This window comes from Bombus terrestris, chromosome 13 (assembly GCF_910591885.1).
Source record: "Bombus terrestris chromosome 13, iyBomTerr1.2, whole genome shotgun sequence".
NCBI lineage: Eukaryota > Metazoa > Arthropoda > Insecta > Hymenoptera > Apidae > Bombus > Bombus terrestris.
In genome coordinates, this window is record NC_063281.1 from 10,109,675 (window position 1) to 10,131,936 (window position 22,262).

Here is a 22,262-nt window from a genome sequence, read left to right on the forward strand (position 1 = left end):
TTTCGTTAATTCGCGCTGGGGAGAATCGCATCGCCACCCTTTGAGTCCGGTTCCTAGCTGCAACTGCGTTTCAAAATCTTGTCGTCAAGCCGATCGATCTAACAACATCGTGGAGAATCGCGTTCCCGAGAATTCCGAACGGTTCGGTTTGGATCCGACTACTTCGAATCTCGTAGGAAAATAAACGAAACGCGCACCAAATAAGCTACATTAAAATAAATATAAATTAATGTTCAGTAAAATAAAACTTTAGTAGATGGAATCTCACGATGTTCGCTAAACTATTGCGTTGCCTAATTATATTTGAAACATGGATCTACCAACTACAGGCAATCGAATTTATTACAATGAATACGTAACTTAGCGTAAAATAGAGATTTAATATAAAGAACCGCATAATATCCAATACATGAAACATGCATAGCTCAGCGAACCTAGTCCAAACATTGACTCGCTAACGATAATAAATCGCATTGTAGTGTACACAGGTTGTTTCGCGTAAAATAACGTAAAACAAGAAATATTCGGCTCACGGAGTCTCGTAGATGCACAATATCCAGTGAAACCATCCGATTTGTAGTCTATCGGCAACAGAGAATCGTATTCTAATGTAATAAATACGTAAATTTGACATAAAAATACAAATTTCTGTGTATGTATGTGATATATGTGATGACCAACAATACCTAGTCAAAACGTTGATCTACCAACGAAAGAGACTGGTATTTATTTCGAGGGACGAATTCACGTCGCCGTGGCGTCCAGCGGACCAAGGTTATGTTTCGCGGGGGTGGCACCCGGGTAAGAGTCGATCTCGCGGTGGTCGAGCGTGCATTTCCCGTGGGCGAGTACCGGGGATTCATGAATACCGGAGTATTTGCACACTGTGCGCCGATATACGCGGCAGCGCAGACACTTTCGCGGCCGTTAGTGTGCGCTTCCGTACGCGCGTGTTGAAGCTGGCCGACACGGCGGACACACGTGGAGTGTGTCGGTGTTTGGTAACGCGGCAGCAAAGTCCCTGGGGGCTTAATACGGTATGCACGTCTGTCGTTCGCGAGCTCGACCCAATGTGGGCTCGAACCAACTACCAGCTAATATTCCACGAGAGGGCCCTGGGCTACGTGCCTGGACTACCGAATACCCAGCGAAACCTGTGGAAACTCGTGATCCAACCGCCTCGTCGCGAACGGAGGCGATTTATTTTTCGCGAGAAAACCGGCTTTTGCGATCCTCAGCCACGCACAACTTCTCTTTCAGAGAGAACATTTTTATTTCTCGGTCAACACGGAGCAGAGAAATTCAGGAATAAATAAGATTTTAGCGTAAACAAGTTGCACGTTCGATGGCAGTTTTGATCGAGCAACTGGTTGTTGATAAACTAGTTCGATTGAACAATGCCACTTCAACTTTCACAATAAAACACGCAGTTCAAGTTCGCTGAACAATTCGATTGTAACCTACTTGCTGTTTAAATTTATTCTCGTTCAGTGTGTGAGGATGGACAACGATGTACGAGCTTCTCGAAAGTTTAATCGATCGGCTCCACCTTTGGTAAATTTCACTATTCGGAAACGCGATTGGTATTCGAGAAATGTAGAAAATTTGCAACTTAAAAATCGAAGGAATTTGTTTCCTTTGAAGTTAGAAACTAATCTAAAAGAATTGACGAAATTAATTAAGTAGTGTACGGATTAAAACTCGGGATAACAAACGTAGCTAGGTGTCAAATCATATCGCGAAGCTGTGATATGAAATCTCTGCCATTGAAACTGCAAAATAATTCTCCTATCTTCTAATCGGTCATCTAATCAACTAACATTGTCATACTCTGAGTCATTTTCGACTCGAGAGTCATATCTTCCTAACGTTAAAAAATTTCAGAAAAACGCTAAACAGTCCTTGTTAATAGATATAATTTTCCACTACGATTTTATATCAAAATCTTTCTCAAGGTGCCTGCTAAAATTGTTCTTCCTTGTTTAAACACGAACAGGCTCGACATACGAAAATTGATTCCAAGATCACGGCGAGTGAATGAAAATATATTGCGCGATCGACGAACACGCGATATATAGATTCTGCTCCAAAAATACAGCCTGCCATCGCATCGATGATTCGCAATTAAAAATGATCGCATGGCGGGCGACGCAGGCCTCTGTTTCGAGTATCAAAGCGACGCGTTCGGATCCACGCATCAGCGGGCGCATCGATCAGAGAGCGGCGGCGGTGGCGGCGGCGGTGGCGGCAGCGGGCGCGTTTTCACGGAGCCACGAGCGGGAAATTTCGGCGCGCAGCCGCGATTAAAATCCCGCGACGCATCCAGGCGGTCGACAATGGTGGCCGAAAGTTCGTTTGCGACGCGTTTACCAGTAGCGGATGGTTTTAAAGCCATCGGGGGCAGCGCGCGGGGGCGGACACCGGTGGACAGAAGGGGGGCGGCACGGGCACAATGGCAAAGCGGCGAACAAAGCCTATCCACGGGTAATTCGAAATTCGCATCGTCCTGTGCCCGCACGCCCGTAATTAACGGTAACCCCGTGTCCTGGCCCGATTAAAAAAGGACGTCGTGTAATTGCACTCCCCGAGCCGCTCGTCACCGCCTACCGCCGGGGATTTTAACGAACTCCGGGTTTCGATACCGTGTGCCAAAGGTTCGTTATCGCTTTGGAAATTCCGCGACCCAAAGGACCATTTTTTCGAGTGGCATACTGGCTCAACCGATTCGATGGGTTTCGCGTGGCAATTTAGGCGATTTCAGTTGCACCCGAATTAGATGGTCGAGAGTCTATTAAGAGGAAGATAGCGAATGAAAAGCCGCGCGAAAGATTTCCATCGGAGATATATAGTTGGAAAATTTTGAATTCTTTTCATCGCGTCTCTGACAATTCTGTTCAAAGAGAATCTTGGCGAAGAATTTTGCGCTGCGAGTTTCAGGCTAGAGACGCGTTCTTGAAAAACGTTCCAGTGTCTCGACTATGCCTACTCAAAGATCATCGATGAAATTTCGAAACGTTTCGTACACGAACTGATTGAATAGGATTATAAAAATTTCGTCGAGCTGTCGGCACGGTCGAGACACGTTAGAGTTATTTTCCCCATTCGTCGATCATGAAAACTGTTTTGTCTTTGGGTGTGCTTATCGCAGCTCGATATCATCGACGGCTGGAAACGCGGATGGAAACGCGGCAGCTATCGATAAATATTCATCGCGCGCTACCACCTCTACGATCCTGCTCCATCTATCTTTCGGACGTTGATGTCGACGCTGGAAAGGAGCTACGTAGAAAAGGCGGAAACAAAGACGGAGAGACGCGAGCAAGAACGGAGAAAAGGGGATCGCGGGTTGTGCCGAATAATTGCCAACTATTCCAGGCACGCAGCTTAAGACGCAGGGGAAAACGGTTCTTGGCCGTGGCTGGAGGAGCGAGGGGGGCCGTGAGGCGGTCCGAGGGGACGAGACGGAGAGAATGGAGGCGGAAAATGAGAGAAACAAAGAGAAGGCCGAGGAGGAACGAAGGAACGAGCGAGAAAGTCAGACGTTGTTCCACGTTAGGGAGTTGGAGGCGAGACAAGGAGGCAAATGGGGACACGGAGAAGCAGGAGAGCGTACGAGGCCGAACAGCGGAGAACCGAGAAGGGCAGAGAGAGCAGCAGAGGAGAAAAGGAGAGTGGGAGTTGCCAAGATGGCGCCACCAAGAGTAGCAGTGGACGGAGGTAGGAGGTGAGAGGTGGAGAACGTGCTCCAGCAGGAGGAAGGGTGAAAGATAAATGACGTGTCCACCGCCTCCACCGGCAACCTCGACTGCCACCGACATCGCCGCGAAGACGCGGCGAAAGAAGAAGAAGCGGCAAGGGGCCGACGGGAAGCCTCCATTAAACATTGGCTCGCTTGCTTACCCTTTAGCCTCCCTTGCTTTTTCCTTGGCCTCCACGCTCCTCACCTTAGCTCGTGGCTTCCGTCGGGATTATGGATCGGGTTGCCAGCGAGTTCCTCTTTTTTTTTTTTATTCTTTTTATCGCGTTTTTCATATAATTTTAGCGAAATCGTATCTCTACGTCGCGTTAAAGTTTCACGATGCTCCGGAGTATTTTCGGCAGGTGAGCGCGACTTTCACGATTTTCATCTTCTCATCGATCGCGAAGATCCGAAAGGTAGACTTAGATCGACTAATCTTTTTAATCTTTCTCCTTTCGTATCTTTATATTTACGTGCTGTTTCTGTAGTTTCTTATTACGGAATCGCGACAGTTAACACAGTCTCCGAGGAACATGTACGCATTGTTCTGGCGGAAGTTCGCGAAGCGAGAGGCGCGAAGAAACCGAGATCGATCGCCCATCAGTAAGTTCTACACGTTCTACAGAAGATGGCAAAGGCACAAGACGCCGCGAGACACCGTATAAAGCCAAAAATAAAACGTTACGTACAGCTCCGCTGGCGGATGCCTTTCGCCGACAGCGTCGGATCGTGTCGCCGTTGCTGCAACAAAAAGAATAAGCACGAATTAATCCCGAGCGAAACTTTGAAACTGGAACTCAACAAATTCACTCCAACCTCGCTGTTCCTCTCTTACAAAAAAAAAAAAAAAAAAAAAAAAAAAATCTCCATCGCGAGAATTACTCATGATCCGAAAACTTTCAGCGAACAACCGAGTAACTAACCTTCTTCCTCGGAACTTCTTCAACCTCCCTCGCCCTCCCTCCCTTCTATGCGTTTCCTGTGCGTTTTCCACTCAGAGGAGCACCGGTTTACGAGTTCACGGTCCCGTGAACCACGAACTCGCGATCGGAGAGCGAAAGAGACAGAGGGGTCGAATCATCTCCCCAGATTCCCAAGCACCGAGCGTTATGAACTATCGGAAGACACATTAGCGCAAATCTGCGAAGCCAATAACTGGGCCCGACGTTCCGCGTCGCCACGGAACGGAGGTGGCTGTGGAGGTGGTTGCACGTAGTGGATGAAGAACGGCGGCAGGGGGTGAGAGCTGGCAGGGGGCACGTCACCGCCTCTGTCGTCGGGGCGTCAAATTATTCTGCGATTAATAATCCGCGCGTTACACGCGTGATCGGGCCTTTATCCCGATAGCTGGGCTCGCATCGCTGTCTCTCTTTCTTCCTTCCTGCCAGCCACCCCCCTAAAGGTATCAATGGCTGCGGCACGTCGGAGCGATTGTCCTTCTGTGTCGAGGGCATTTATCGCTCCGCGAGACGTGCATGAATCGATTGCACGCGAGCGTCCTTTAATGAAACGCGCGGCTCGTTCGTACTCTAATCCTACCTTCCACCCAAATCGGCTCCTCTCTAACTGAAAAGATTCATTAGATTGATTAAACCGCCGTGCCCGAAAATTCACCAGCCGCTGGTACTGTTCTATGGATTCCCTTCTTTTGTAGTCTTACCATCGCTAAGTGTTGAAGTTGTGCATGTACAGTAGAACGTCGGCTTTGAGTATCGGAACATTTACGGGAATTTAGACGAACCCGAAAAATCATTAGGAAATTGATAAAGCGTTTAAGGATTGTTTCTTCGTTCGAAGCTTTCTATGCATAAAGAGCATACGTATTAGGTTGTCACAAAAGTTTCTCTCGTCTCATGAGGAAACGATTAATTTAATTTTTATTAAGCTAAAGACCACAACATTTCACAGATTAGGTTTCATGATTTCATATCCTTATCTCGACAAATACAATACTATGAAATTTCTACCTGCGAAATCGCAAATGCAGCAGAAAAATTAATAAAGTTGAATTAAGAGCGATTCGAATTTATCGCGATTTTATGTTTCAAGTAAAGTTATGTACTACAGGTGTATTATGAAACAAATATTGTATATTTTAAACCGAACGAAGAAAGACAGAAATAGCAAATATATGGATCTTGCTCAGCTTTGACGTGGCAGATAGAAAATCTTAATTAAGGGGAACAATACTAGTCTATAACATTTTTCCCCAACCATCCGCAAGTACAGACATAATTACCTTCTGAATTTTCATAATTACGCCTCCATCCTTACGGAAAATGGTACGATATTCCAGTAAAATCCCGTAACCTGCTGCGATTCCTTTCGACGGTGCCGGAAGAATCGCAAGCGAAAGAGTCGGTACAAAGGAATTATATTAAGCTCGCAATATACCGATTCCTTGCCGCTCGCCCCCTCCCTCAAAACGGTTCACGCGGTGTTCGCGGAAATTCGCAGACAGTCCGCACGTTTCTCATACTCGGTCCTATCCCGCGTCGTTCCGGCGATTCCGCATTGTGCAGAGAAGAATATAAGTCGGCGCGTGCGTGTCCGTTCGTACGTGTGGAAAAGGGTGATATCATCCCCGTAATGCGATGCAGGCGCGATGATCCGGGAGCAATATACCTTGGGACGCGCACCGGGAGTCAGGACCCCCCGTAGGATAACCCGGGACCTCTTTGGCCCCGGGACATCGCGATATTGCTTGTTTTATTGGAGCGTGACACCCATTTTTTTTCACCCTCTCTCCCTGGTCTCGGTGTCTCCAACCTACCATCGCTTTGACGGTGGAAAGGGTCGGTTTAAGAGGGCGAAATTCCGCAAAAAGAGAAAAGAGACGACGAAAAATCATCTCGACTCGGATGTTTAGGCGTGGCGGAGGCGAGTTCCGGACGATTCTGGATGAAGGAGAGGGTGGCTGAGTCTACTGGGAGAGACGAAGGCGGGGGGAGAGGGGTAGGAGTGGCTGCGATAAACGAAACAGATTGTTGGAACGATCGTACCTTGGGGAGAGATACCGTGGATAAATATATGCCCGGTGTTTTATGGAAACTGTTGGGAGCACAACGAGGGGTAATTTAACGGGGGGTGCACAGTTCGGACACCGCGTTCGAGGTGAAATTTTACGACGGCTTTGGGATACTTGTTACGTAGCCAGCTTTGAAAATAACGCGACCGATCTACTTGTTAATCGGGGAAACGAGATTTATCTCGCGGCTCGTTTGGCAAAGTTTATGGCAAACAGAGTGTAAGTTATTGATTTAGAGTCCTGGTTACGGTCTGGTAATCGATGTTCCGCGTCGAGAAACTACCCACTCAACAGATTAATTATCGATAAGACGACGACGTGAAATAGTTCCGAGATGATTTTTCGACGTTTGATCACCAGGGGAAGTTTTAATGCGCCGTGAAAAATAAAGCGCACGGAAGAAAGCAATTAAGGTTATTGCCTGCCCGTGACGACGACGCGAGGATCAAAGCTACTCGACGAATTAAACTCCGCGTCTCGAAGCGTATCGAGAGAGAAAAAAGGGTGGGAGAAGAGAGGAAGACGAAAAGAGGAACGGTCCAAAATTTTCGCAAAGCCGGTAGAGTACAATTTCTCATATGGAAAAGTTTCTCCTCTGTTTGCGCAACGACGAGGGGTTTGACGATGCGGGGAGAGGAACGCCAGGTTGCAGGCTTCTCGCGTTTTCCCCCGCTTTTCCCAACTTCTGTCGTCCACGAGGCGAATCGTCGAAACGATGGGACAAACAAAACCGATGCCAAACGACCCCACCACCTAAACGCGACAGTCGAAGACCGTTTTCCACGAATTTTCAAACCTCTACCGTAGATGCACGTTTCAAAAATTTCTTTCAACTCTGATCCAAGATACAGTGGCTCGTGCAAGTATTTGAACATTTCCGCTAAATATCTCGTAACTTTTCTCTAAGTAGGTAGATTTTCGAGTTTGTTTCACATTTTACCGATATGATCGTGATAGTCGGGCCTCATTACGGTGCCGGTGAAATTACAAATCGTCCCACACTGTTTCAAATACACATATCCACGAAAATTTCTATAAATGCCCCGTCGAATGATTGAAATTGACAAAAGTGGACATACATAGCTTTCAAATTATAATAGATAGCGATTTTTCATCGTAGTGAAGGAAATTTCAAAATGTATCGTACAACACGTACAAGGTATTTCTAAGAGAGTCCCACGAGTATTCAAATACTTTCGTCAGCTATCGAATACAGGGACACTGATTATCCAGCTTCGTATCACACACATCGAAGAAGAAAAATGAAAAATCAGCTGCCAGTAGAACGAGTGTACGCAGAAACGAAGGAAAAAGCAGAACGAAGGGCGGACGAGAAAAAGGGATGTAACAGGCACGACGGTAAAAAGAGAACAGAAAGGAGAATCTAGTAAATTTATCAGTGGTCATCCGAGGGCGGAACCGTCGGGGACAAATTCCATCGCGAACATCGCCCTCTTTTGCGAACCCGCTCGAAACCTACACCCCCGTCCACCCGCTTTTCTCTGCGCGGGGATGGTTGGCTGGTTCGTTGGCTAGCTGCTGCTACAACCCTCCCCCCCGATCTACCCTTCGACTAGCGTAAGTCATTGCGGCTGACCGGAAGTCACAGGATCACCGGAACCAGGGATATTTATGCGAGCTCACCCGCCGACCGGGGCATTACCCGTAATAAGGAAATTGCGAATTTATTACGTACCCACCCTCCGTCTTCCTTTCCTGTGCGCGATTCCCGCCCCCTCCCACCCCTGGCCTGATATTGTCCGAACAGGGTGGCAGAGGAGGAGGTTCGGACCAAGAGTTATTTCGGGTTTTATGGGTCCAGACTGGCCTGGGTCATCCGGCAACGTTCCAGATGATGGGGGAAAAAGCTGGAGATTCTACGAGTTGGTGGATTCGGCGGTACGAAATCTTAGCTGGCATAGAACGCGCGTACTTTCTTCTACGAGCTCTCAGGAGCACCTTTGGTAGTTTCTTATGCCACGATAGCGAAAAGAGAAGAAAGAGGAAATGTTTTCTTTTGAAAGTTTAACACGTTGCACTAACAACGAAGTCGCTCGAATTATCGCGGGGATGATACGATTAGATTTTATGTCATTTGATTGAATTAAGAATCTGTAGATTAAACGTAATTGTGGAATATGCTGAGAAATGGCAAACAAATTGGATTCTGTAAGCGATGCTTCGTGTAGAAATTGTTTTGCCACATAAAATTCAAGCGAATTTATCACGGAATATCCATAATAAATCAAATTATGAATATTAAATGAAATTATGGCGAGCGAATTAAACAATTTTGAAAGCTGATTAAACAATTAATTAATTGCCCCGAGGCACGACGAAATACGCAATTACAACGTATCCGGCATGTCGAATTAAATATCGTTCTATTTTTATGGTTACACCCGACTCCTCTCCATCGGATCCTCTCACCCCCTGAAATTAATCGAAATCAATATCGCTACCCGGTGCACTGAACATTTCATACGTTTTAAATATTTTCTTATTTAAAAAAAAGGATTCCCATTTTTGCCACTTAGAAAATTAAATAAAATTAAGCAATAATTAAGCTATAAATCAGTGGCCATTATCTCGCTCGGTATTAGACTTTTGCTATCAAACTTTTGATAATTCAACCGATCACTTAAAAGATTAAATAGGAACAGAATTTCTTCCAACTTTATTATTTGATAAAATCTAGAACAGACTAACCTTTCCCAATCTTATCGAAATTTCCTATGGAATATACGAGGAATTTCCAAAAAGCTACATACTTCTCGAACGACTCGATACAGGAGTATCTCGAAATACGAGATAATTGCATTTGAGATATTCTACCATACGTACAGGCTAGAGAGGCTTCGTAAACGCGTTTTCATCTCGCGGCGACGAGACGAGGAAGAGTGAATGGCCGCGGGCTAGGAGCGGAAAAAATCGTGTCACGGGATCTGGATACTGTGGGCGAAAGCCACGGGGGACTATTAGCACACATCATCGACAGTCGGGTCGCTGCTCGTGATGCGTCGGCATTGTTGTGCCCGGTTGAGCGCTGGCAGGAGGCGTGGTTCCGCGATAATTCATTCTTGATTGCGTGTCTGATACATACGACCAGTAATTATACCGCGGTGCCGCGTGCATCGGTCTCGTACTCCAAATCATTTCGCGGGAGGAACTCGCGCCGACTCTGCCTGTCCTCTCCTCGCTCGGACAATCCAGCCCCTTTGTTTCCGACTTTTCCTTCTAGCTCCTTTTGTATCTGTCATTTTGTTCCCGACACTTTGCCCTATCGATGAACAAAGAAATTATCAAATGTCAAATTTGATCTCCTCTTCAATCTAGCTTCAAACTGGAACAAATTTAAACCTGAACTACGCGCAGAATAGTCAAGCTGGTTGTACCGGTCAGAAATTTGCATTTTATATTCTAACAGCGATATCTGAAAGGATTTTAACCAAACACGATATTAATACGAATTTCACTTCGTTTGTAAACCAAAGTGAAGCAAAATGGAGATACGTCGTCGATTAAAATGAAAATATATTTCGTTTATATGACTTATATAATATTTCTAGCAAGAAATTCGTATATTATGCTCGTTCATTTTATTTATCGTTTATTAAGACCTCTCGTTACCTGCGAGTAAAATTGAATACCAAGTGGGCACATCCTCGTAGAGTACCGCTCTACTAGAAGTCTCGTAGAGTAATCTGTCTTCAAATACGCTATACTCGTTGCGCTATGAAGAACGGAATGTACTTCTCGAAGAATCTTATCGATTCAAGATATTCCAATAAATTAACATCGTCGATGCAAAGATACGTAGGAAGTGTGAACGCCGAAAAAAGGAGAAGGAAAAGGAAAAGCGACGAGGTTCACGGAGCAGAGACGCAGAGACGAGGAATTAGAAATGCAGAGCCACGTTCTCGTTCGCCGGGGATATTAAGCCGAGTCCTTAGCTTGATGGATGAAACGGGACTTACGTTACTAGCCGGTATCCGGCGATGTCCGTGTTCGTGCATCATCAATAACTCTCTCTCTCTCTCTCTCTCTCTCTGGCTCGCCTATCGTTCCCTTCTTCTCACCGCGACGGAGGACTATGATCGCGACACAACCTCTCGGATCCTCTCGAGCCGTGAAAACGTCTCGGTAGGATGTTTAATGCGACCACGGGCGATGCGTGACCCCTACACGATCGTGGTAGATCGAAGGTGTAACTTTCGGTAAAGAAGAGGCTGCTCTGTTCGTTAGTCCTCACTTGTCATTTGTCAGGAATACGTGTCTAATGACGGCAGCCGCGTGATTATGAAATAATGGTACCTGTCGGCCCTCTTGGACGATGGAACCCGGCTCTCGTCTGGAAGCCGTTAATGGCATCGCGTAATCGTCGTCGTTAAGTCGACTCACGCCGTTATCTCTGTCCCTTCTCGCTTATTTATTGGACTGTGCGTTTCTATATAGATCTCGAAATTTCGTGTATCACATGGTACGCGCGAATTTGACTAGACGCTGCAGATAAGGACAAAGGTTGTTTAAACCACTGGCACATTTAGGTCGAGCAGATCTGACTTTCTGTCGAGACGAATTAACCCATCGCTCGAATTCTCGATCGCGTAAATATAACAACTTTTTAGTTATGCGTCTCCGTTCTTCCTATCCGATGTGTCAGTTTTGTTAGAAATAAATCGTATTTGTACTTGCTTAGCTTCAAATTCTATAGAAGGTTCTATTTGAAAAAAAATCGGCCCCATGGTTGAGCAATTTGTTTCATAACTCGCCATTGCTTGTGAACGATTCCTAAGTTACATCGCGTCTCATAGTTACAAAAGCACCAAAAGTTTTCGATTCTTACATGCGTATCAGCCATTACGATTCGAGAGAAAGTACACCATATTCGAGATCGTACTGACAAACAATTAATCGCCTTTTACACAAACGTACAAGATAATCAGAACGAAATATCTGCGATAACACACGACAGAATAAAATGATTTGGCATCTTTGGGTTTCTTTAGTTATACTTCCATGAAACACTGAATTTGCACAGACTCACTCCGCTCACATTCCCACCCCCTCCTGCCTCGGTAACATTCTTTCGAAACTCCTCGAACCTACCCCTACTCTCTGTACGTCATCAACGGCACAAGAGCAAAGCAAAGAGAATTACTTAGCGCGATGAATTTTTAACTAGCACGCCCTCGGCCGAGAACGAGCAGCTTTCCGAAGAATTTGGTCGCGCGGGCCTGTGCTCGCGTTTACCTTCTGAAACCTCGGGGGAGGCTGGCTCTCCCTAAAGAATTTCCGCCCTATAAACTTCAAATCCAATCTGTGCCAGTACATCAGCCGGCCAGCAAACATAACCTTAGCAAAATATTGGCGTTGCTGGTGTGCATGGCCCGCGCGCAACTTCCAACGTACGTACGCGTGCTTGTGTGTGTGAGTGCGCGCGTGTGTGTATATGTGTAGAGAACGAACCTGCGCAACCAGGTGGTGGTCGATCCCGTCAGCTTCGAGCCCGTTCCTCGAGAACTCGAATCGCGGCTACCGGGGGTTCCAATGGCGCGGCCAAACACGAGGGTGTGTTGGTACATATGGTGTATCGTGAAACCCCCGTAGGCTGTTTGGCCGCGCGTATACGAGACCGGCATTATGCTGGCTTGATTGGGTAACGGCAAACGTTTGCTCTCGCCGTTACCGGCTTCAGGATCGGTGCATTGACCTGTTTCGCTGGATCTCCATCGTCATCGAACATTCATTGACTCTACAGGAAACGCAATTTTCCCCGCTACTTTAAATAATTGCCCGTGGCTCGTGATATTTTTACTCTGCTGGCCGATACGGTTGTCGCCTCTGTGACTTTCAGTCGTTCGAATCTTTCTTGTTTGTTCTTGGCAATAAAACGAGTCGCGAAGAAACGAAGTGACGAAATGATCGAGCATACACGGTCACAGTTCCAATTCGAATCGGAAAAATCTAATTAAGCGCAGTAGTTTATACAGCGTTTGTATTAGATCCGATTATCAGAGAATAAATTCAGCAACGTTTGGTTTAAATTTAAATATCTTCCAAGTTTATTCTTCAAGTATTCGGTCGTTACGTCCACCCTTCGTTAAATAGTTTTTCATTAAATTTCTCACATAGTTCGACCAGAAACAAAAGCAACAGAATAGGAAAATTATTGCAAATGCACGATCGGAAATATAGTTCAAACTTACGATTACGAAAAGGGTTGGACAAAATGAATACTAAATCGATCATAGATGATTTCTAGGTCAAAAAAGGTACAGGATAACTTAATAATCGAGGATACAGTCAAAGTTCCAATACAAATGAGAAAAATCTAATTAAATGCTGTAGTTTATACATGCTTATACTGAATTTAGTCCAGTGAATAAACTCAAACACTTTTACTTTAAATTTAAATACGCTCGAAATTTGTTCAGCCAGCCCGTCATTATCGAAAGTCCCTTCACCCTTCGTTGAAAAGTTTTTCATTAAATTCCTCACCTAGTTCGACCAAAAACAAAAGGAACACAGAATAGGGAAATTACTGTGAAAATACACTACATCGATTGAAAAAGTAGCTGAAGCTTACGATTACGGGGAAAGAGAGGAATAAAATGGATGCTAAATCAACCGTAGAAGATTTCTAGGTCGAAAAGGATATAGAATATACCGGGAGAGAGCGATTCTACGACGTTCAACGTTGAAAACGAGCCTCCAAGCTGGCTCTGTTAATTCTCTGTGATCACGAGATACGAGATACGTTTCCAAAGCAGAAGCTAGACCGACGAACAGCCCGCGAAATGCATTTTGTTGGCGCCGAGAGGAGAGATACCTTGCGCTTTTCTCTTTCTCTCGTTTCGCCACTGTTGGGCGCGTCTTTCTTCGTTCTTAGTAGCCTCGCGTCGCCGAATGGATTCGTCACGGCTGCATTAGCGAAATAAATTGCCGGCCCCGGCCACCGTATTCACTTTCAGCCTGGCACGGAACATTTTTTCCGCCACCTGTGCCACCGAGCGTAATCATGCAGATTTCGACGAGGTGCCCTGGCAACCAGAGGAATCTTAATTATCTCAATTTCGCGGCTGAATCTCTGAATGCGTTCGTACGCTGACACAAATCCCTCGCCACCTTGAAATTTCTCCAGTTCCACTGGCTCATTTTTCGAAAATTCTATACCTCGCGCGTTCCATATCCTTAAACGCGACATAAACTTATCCATGGATCTGGCGTGGTCGCTTTGAGAGACGTATAAAATGTATAATATTCATGTTCTATTAAAGCGCCATTATTTCGTTCCACGTAGAAAAACTACAAAAAATACTCGCACGCTATGGTATTAGGTTGTGGTAAAAGTTTCTTTCGTTTTATAAGGAAACAATATATTATTATATCGAATATATTATTTTATCTAATCCTGTATGCTGCGTCTTGTTCAATTATTACAAAATTAAAAGAAGAAACTTTGAGCACAGCCCAAAATATATCATAGTACATTCATTAATATTAGTATTAAATAATGTCTAAATACGTATACGAAATTTCTCATACAATTAAAATGAAACGTAGAATTGGATAAAAAATATGCTTCATTGAAAGATAAAGCAACGTGCAGATACTTCTTGCAGCCACTGTATCATTCGTTCGTTCCATCTGTATCAAATTCGCGCTCGCGTCAAACTAAAACGGACCGAACTGCGACAAGGACGTAAATGAGTGGGTAATGTAAACGAAAAAGTGGCGAACTTCTCCAAGAGAAATCTCGGAGCATCAATCTCGTAAAATGTCGTAAATGAGTCGCGTCCAACTCAGCCCGGCTTTCGCATAGCCCGTTGCGTTCTCGCATCCAATATGCAAGTTCGCGTGGAACGCGATCCGTGACGCGTGAAACGCGCGCACGCGTGTGTCGGTTGAACCGTGGTCTGTTCTAGAGACCGCTATTAGCAGGAGGCTCTCGTCGGCCACGTCGTGCCGCTGCAAACTTTCAAGTAGTTTGGTAGACACATGGCGTGGCAGCGTCCCGAGTTCTGCCCTCTCGACCAATCGCAATTATCCCTAAACACCGAGCTGCCACTACATCTGTTCCCTTTTCGCGTACTGAAGCTGAGCGCTGGCGAGAGCACGCGCGCGCGCGCGCCACCACGTGGAACTCGAGAGCAGAGGAACACAGCCGAAGGAGAATCGCGAAGGAGAACTTTGCGGGGAACTACCGCCGCGAACTTCCACTTCTCGACGGTTAATCCGAGTTTCGGGAACAAGTTGGACCAACCAACCCCATGTCGCCGCGCAATCGCGTCTGCACGAGCAAGGCACTCGCTGCTGGAATTTCCTCGAACGTTTCTGTGGAAGAAGCGGTTGGATGGAGAGCGAAATGAAATTTGTTAGGAAAATTTCTTTCTGGTTTTCAACACTCCACGGCACCGAGATAGAATTATTGTTTAAATCCGATGTAGAACGATTTCGGAGAGATTTATAGAACGGAACGCGCATGTAATAAAAGGAATGCTTATCTCGGAATGTGTGACAGCTGCGTAGATACGCGATACGTATCGTAATCAGAAAGAGATCGCGATGGGTCCATTTTTTCTGATCGTTTAACAAAACGTTTCCCATTAGCCTATTTTTGGTTGAACAGCCTGGTAGTTTCAACTGTAATTAATCGTACAAACAGTGGACGAATGACTGTGAGAGTATAATTACCGAAATACCGAAATTAAATTGGACTCTAGACGAGATACTTAAGCACCATACTAGCCCCATGTTGGACAATAAAATGTCGGACAACGGAACCTTGATATATAAACGTGTTGGTTGAAAGGCACGAAATCGATCGACTCAGTCGGTCAAGCAAGTAGTTGCCTTACATAAACGTAGTCTTTGACGACCGGAGGAAGTCAAAAGAAAAATAGAGCTATTTAAAGATCGCGTGAAATCGATCGACTCGTTTGATTGACCAAGATTGCCTGACACAAACGCAATTTGAAAGAAATTGTAGATCATGGTAAGACGAGTTAATGAACAATTTAAGCTACGAGAAGATTGTAATAAGAGGGAGCAATCGATAGGGTATACAGGTTAGGCGAATAGACAAACGAACAAGGCTGAGTCACGGAAAGAAGGGATAAAACGTAGGAAAGGGAGCAAAGTCGCGAGGGGGTGGAAAACCGTCTGTGGTGGCGCGGAAGCCGCGAGTCGGATGGCGTAACCGAAATTACTTAGCCAGGCTTTCAGAGGCAACCGAGGAGAAAGGACTTGTTGCACGAGTAAGTTGCGGCCGCCGGTTAAAATATCGGAAATTTAAGCATCGTTCCACTCCCACCGGTCTCCCCCGTTTGCTCCTCTGGATTCGTGGCGCGGCAACAGCAGCGGTGGATTTACATTTCGTCTACCACTTCTTCTGGCTCTCCTCTTTTTCCATCTCGTCTCTTTCGCTCTTCCCTCCGCTTCGCCGCCGGAAGCCGCCGCGATCGCCGAGATTTTCCGCCTCCAGTAGACAGACCAGTCTCTATACACGGCTGCTTTCCTCTCTATGATTGCTCCTCTATGTGTCTGTTGCCAGGCTCGTCGAATACCCGCCGTTTCTTCAGTTTCCATCGCTTAATACAACGATCTATACTTGTACAGTTTTATTTTTTCTTAATTCGATATCTTTAGAGCGGATAATAATTAAAATGGCTCTTGTTCATATTTGAAGATTACAGGGGACCAACGCGACAATCACATGTCCCATTTTCTACAGGGCAACAGTTTTGGGATTCAGTACGTTATGAATCGATTTCATATTACCAAAATTATGGTTATATTCAGTTTTTGGGCTATACGCGTGTATGTTTTCATTCCCTGACAAATATGTTCGTTGTATTATTCATTTTGTTATAGTTGGTAAAGAAAGAAGAGAAAGAGAAAAGAGCTATTCCGTTAGTTTCTCGAACTTAGTCTTGTACAAAGCTAGTTTGGAAATATGCGCAGTATGGAGATTGCCTGTACCATTATATAAAATGGCGAAATATTCGAAATGAAAGAAAGAAATGAATAGAAACGTGACACGCCGAAACAATAATTGCGAGTCTAAACGATAATAGCATTAGCTTGCTATGTTAACGCACACATATACATCGCAATAATCCGAGATTCTTTATCGCGTGGATGAAACGAACTGCATTGATGTTATGGTCCAACGTCAAATAACGCAAATTCTCCATAATCTGCGCTCGCGGATCTGCATTAATTAGCGCGGATTGGTCTCTGCGGTATTTATTAACGCGATTGTACGAGTAAAACCGATTCGTCTAGTCATCTCCATATCGTGGCATTCGGCAACCACGATAATCAATTTCCAGCAAATATTTCAATGCTGCGCGCCGACTCTGCTCGACCGTCCTAATCATTTCGACGCCGTTTTGCCCAACGTGGCGCGGCGATTCGTAACTCCGATCGTGGTTACCACGCGTGTATTTTTGTCAATCGAAACGAATATATAGAATAACCGAAAGGCTGCAGGAACACGAAAAAAAAACTATCGATCTGCACGATGGCGGACGCGATCCTACGCAGAGAAAGAAAAGAGCCACTGTTGCACGAATCTGGAAACGCCGAGATCCGCGAAACGATAATTATCAGCTCACCCTTAATTAGACGTTATTAAACCGATCCACCGAGTCGTGCCGTCATTTTATTAATAACGAGCGTATCATCGATGATTCACCGATACGCGAGCATTGTCCGTTCCGCACCTGCAAACTTTTTCTCCATGCCCGTATATCCCCGGCATTAATTAGTTCAAATTAGTGTCGGGCGCTGCTAATTGTCGCGGCCATTGTACAGCCGCGTGAAACCGATTTATTGTGCCATTCGAAGCAACGCGCGATCCTCGTTCTCGATTCGAATATCGCGAATACCTGCGCCAGCTCCAGGGAATTGATCGAATCGCCGAAACACAATTCCTCGCGACTCCTCCAACCCTTAACGATTCCTTTCTATTCTTTCAGCGACGGATCGACCGCAGGATGTTCGCAACCGGATAAATGGCTCGCGCTTGTTTCGTCCCGCGAGGACGCTGCGCGCATGCGATTTCAACCTTTGCTCGCGAATACGCTGGCACTCGCTCGTTGCCGAACCGAACAGGTAGATCATTTAATTTCTCTGCCGCGAAGCAGTTTCGCTTCCCGAGGGAGGCCACCCTCCGTCGCTTTGACATTCAAGTTTTATCGACTTTGTTAATTCGTTCGCGCGAACGCGTTTTGTTCGCGGCAAAAAGAAAGGAAACGTTGGACAGAATGGAAAGTAAATTTCCAGCGTGACGCCTCTTCGATGATACGAGTGAAACGTGATTAAACAGATACACACTCGTACGTAAGCATTAGAATACGAGAAACAAGATAAATTTCAAAAATCTATGCCACTACTTTTTAGAAACTTTTAAGGAACGACCTGATCTAGCCAACTATAATCAGAAAATCGCTACTACACTGACAGAGGAAAAATAAAATGCCAACGCTTTTCCCTACTTCGTTAAGAACCATGTTTATTAAAACTTTTTTCGCCAGTTTTGACGATATTTGGTACCAAGTTTCTGGAACGTCCTGTACAAAAGAGGAGATTCGCAAGAAAATATTATGTATCGTATATAGGAAAGAATAAACTCGAAGATTTCCAGGGAGACGTAGGAATTCGTTTCTAAGAATGTCCAGGACGACGGTGTGAATTTCCCGTCGTGAGGATGCGACGCGGGAAGTATTCCTGGACCAAATCCCAGGAAGGAGGAGCCGCCATCGCAAATCCAGCCGAAACGATTTTTCTCACAAGCTGTAGGTAGCCGTGCACGTGAGACTACCTGCTCGGATTCCTGCGAGCCCTTGCCAGGGCCCGTCGTGCTCCAGTTGGTAAAAACGTTCCCACGACATAGGATACGCTCCCAGAGCGGCCATCTTAGCTCAGAGTTCCAAGGGGAAGGGGCTTCTTCTCTCCCTTCGACGCGACACTGCACGGACCAACCTTTGAAAAAGCTCGCTCACGAGACACCTACTTTCCTTTCCACGCTCGATCTTCGTTGGAAATCTGACCGAGCATCGATCCAATTCACGCGCGATTCACTCTACAATGCTACCTGTTTCTTCGTGCGCCGAGTTACGCCAAGCCTTTTACGTAAATCCCTGCAGAAGCAACCCAGTTTCCGGTAGACAACACATCTCTATTTGTTTCTTCCATTCGAGAAAAGAAAATGACATTCGCCGAGAAGCATTAGGCAAATCGCAAACGATCGAGTCTCAGTTTAGAGGCTTTTGGTAGATACACTGGCAGAGATTAATATTTCTTTGAATGCCAATAGAAAGTTTCCCTAGTCGAAGCGTGTAAGGGTGAGCGAATAGAAATAATCTGCCTATCCGGTATGGGCGAAATATTAAGCAGTTAAAAACGGTCGTATAATTTAATATGCTGCGAACGAGTTCCGGCTACCTGTATAGCACGCGGCAATAAAGCGCGAAAGCATCAGGTGCGTCTCGTTTAACGTCTAAGGGGATCGGCTGTTACCGATCGAAAATAAAGGATACGTGTGTGGAAACCGGACTCCAGCGTCGATGTAACTTCGTGGCTGCCTCGAAAAATGTTATATGCGTATGCGGTTGACCCTTGGACAACGCGAATTTCAAACACGTGTCCTCGCTTGTACATGGATGGTCGTGACAAATCTTGGATCGATATATACGAGCGAAATATAAATTTAGTGGCTTAGATCCTTAGGAAGATGAAATAATGGCGAGCTTTGTGTTAACGAGTTTTAGTACGTTGAAATGTAACAATGGACAAAAAATCAATTAATTCAATCTTCGTTAGTTGTGACAAATTATTAGAATAAAAAGAAATAACAGAGAATGTCCAATCTCCAAAAAAGTACAAAACTAATCAAAGTTTAAAACGACCAAGTTTAACGTTGCATACCGACTATAACGACCAGGCTGTACATTCTTGCGCATTTGTAAGAAAATTGCACGAATACGTGCAATACGCGAAAATATTTAAAACATTCACAATACTGTGCTTGTCATAACACGTAATAACTCTAGCTTCTACTACCCGCATCGTTTTCACGAAGATGTAAATTCGCAGAAATATCCACGATCTAATGATAACGTACGTAGCAGACAAAACAAGACTTCCAGTCGATAGTAGTTTATTATAAGCAGATTTACTGGGTGTCAAAGATTACACGTGGATTTTCAACTACGATTAGTCAGCGTTTCAAACCTTCGTACTGTTCCGGGATCTGTTATACTCCGTTGCATTATAGCGTATCTGCAGCCACCAAACGATAGAGAGAAGATAATTTTTACCGCGCGGATCAACGTTCCATGCAGACTGATCACGATCCAGGTTCGACTCCTCTGCGAGGCAGATTGCTCGTGATCCACGATCAATCCCCTCGGATCGAGGCTCCTCTAACGGAGTGAATCACCGATCCGCGGAACACGCTGGATCGCGCAACGGCCATCATCGGCATTGTGATGCTGTGTGGCGATCGTTAATCAACTGAGAGTCACTGGGAGTGCTCATTGTGGGCGGGTTATTAATCAAATGAGAACTACTGCGGCCTATTGTCGGTCCCTGGCAGGGGTTCCCGCGAGAGGGACCGAGAACGAGGGCAAGGGATACCGTGATCCTAGAGAGGAGAGGAGAGACTCTCCTTCTCGTATCGACCAAGCCACGAATAGCGACTGCTTCGCGACCGCATAGATGTGAAAAGCTTAACTGTACATAGAGAGATACGTCGCCACGGTTCCTAACTGCAAGTTACTTACGATTGTCGGACGAAGAAAGTTGAAAACTCGCCCAGAGATTCGACAAAACTTTAATTTTTCCTTTACAATGCTTCTTCACTCTCCGATGTTTAGGACAATGATAGATCTAGGATGTATCCTATCTGTAGATAGTAGAATCATGTACTATCTGTAGATAGTACATGATTGAGCAGCTTCTTGAAGAAAGAATCTGCAGATCTAGCTACATGTATAATTTCCTAGGTAAATAATCGAGTTATCGTATCAGTTTTTTTGTTACAAATACAAAAAGGGCAAAGTTTTTATAATATAAGGAGAGTGATGTTTTTTAGAAGAAAGTTGTAGCATAAAAAATTCTCTTACGGAATCTTCCTGTTGAAATTTTCTAAATTACTCGCGCCAACGAGTGGTACGTTCCATTACCTGAAATTCACTCTCAAGGAAGCTGCCTCGTGTATGAGCTAACCTGGTGATATAGTCAGGAAGAGGAAAACAAACAGTAATTTCGTGAATATATGGACAAAAATTGACGCAATCGTTTCCTCGATCAACCTAATCGCTGTACGAGATGATGACGATGCGAGAGGGAGCCAGAGCGAAAGGGTCCCGAAGACGTTCCTATTTCCTGCGAAGAAGGTGGCAGGGGAAAGATCTGCTCCCTGGCACGGGACAAAGGAAGATTATCAGAAAATCTCAGTGTATTTTTGTGAAAGAAGAAGAAGGAGAGAGGGCGGCACGGATCTGTGCGAGAAGCGCGCGATCTAGAATCAAAGTAAGATCGACCGACGTGACGATATCCTCATGGCAGCCGTTGATGAAGATGTCGACGGGCAGCTGGAGATTTCTGAAGATTACGAGCACCACCCGCCGACATCGCTTCTCTCGTTCGCGCCTTATTCAACCTTTCTACAACAATGACGTGTAACGAGAACTTTACGACTTCGTTCGTTGGGATATTCGCTCGCTCGCTCGCTCGCTCGCGATCCAGATTCCCGGAGGGGAGAGGAAGAATCTATTCGTAGAAGGGAGGAAGAGAGAGGGTGGGAGAGATACCTCTAAAGAAGAGTCTTCTTCATAACACTTTTAATTAAAATTTAGTTCTTCTCAATGGCGGAAAAAATCTTGGTAAACTTCGTAAAACCGCTTTGACAACGGTTAGCGCAAAGAAAGATGCGAGAGCGTTACGCTGAGAGGAACGCGTCGTGTGAACTTTCACGATGTTTATAGGATACAATTCGCAGCAGCGCAGCGGTGTGAATATCACGACCGGAATCTACGCCCGGGCTCGCATGAATGTTACATTGATTTCACCGCGTGTCAGATACGCGATTGCAACAACGCGTGCCACTGGAACAGACATTATCCCGCGAACAAGTTGCCAACTCTGACAGTCGTAAGCTTTCATTGTGAAAATTTCACACGTTCTCTCTTTCTCTACTTCGCAAAGAGAGACAACTTCCAGTCGCTTTTTGTCCTTCGTTTAAAAAAGAAGCTTAAACCTCGCGTAGACGACTGAAATGCGTCGCTAGCTTCGAAACTTTAACATTTCAAGCTTCTACATAGACTTTAACGCAAACACATCACCGAGAATGTTCACGCATTTAGGAATCTATCCATATTCGTTGATTCTCTAAAATCCTGAATTACTCGATTTGTCGAGCGCTAACATTAACCCGCTTTTGCTCTCGCTTGCTCATCCAGAAACTGGTTAAACGTAAACACG

The 22,262-nt window shown here is 45.3% G+C and overlaps 1 protein-coding gene across 12 annotated transcripts in view; it reads right to left on the reverse strand.

Moving 5' to 3' along the window:
* LOC100643013 (transcription factor Sox-2) overlaps positions 1–22,262 on the reverse strand; it is a 359,277-nt gene that overhangs the window by 216,939 nt on the left and 120,076 nt on the right. For 11 of the 12 annotated variants that reach the window (XR_007226100.1, XR_007226105.1, XR_007226099.1 and 8 more), the window contains one exon: positions 4,429–4,480. The exons of the other annotated variant lie outside the window; for it this stretch is intronic. The gene's annotated coding sequence lies outside the window, so the exon portion shown is untranslated. The remainder of the gene's footprint in view (positions 1–4,428; positions 4,481–22,262) is intronic. 12 annotated transcript variants of the gene reach the window in all.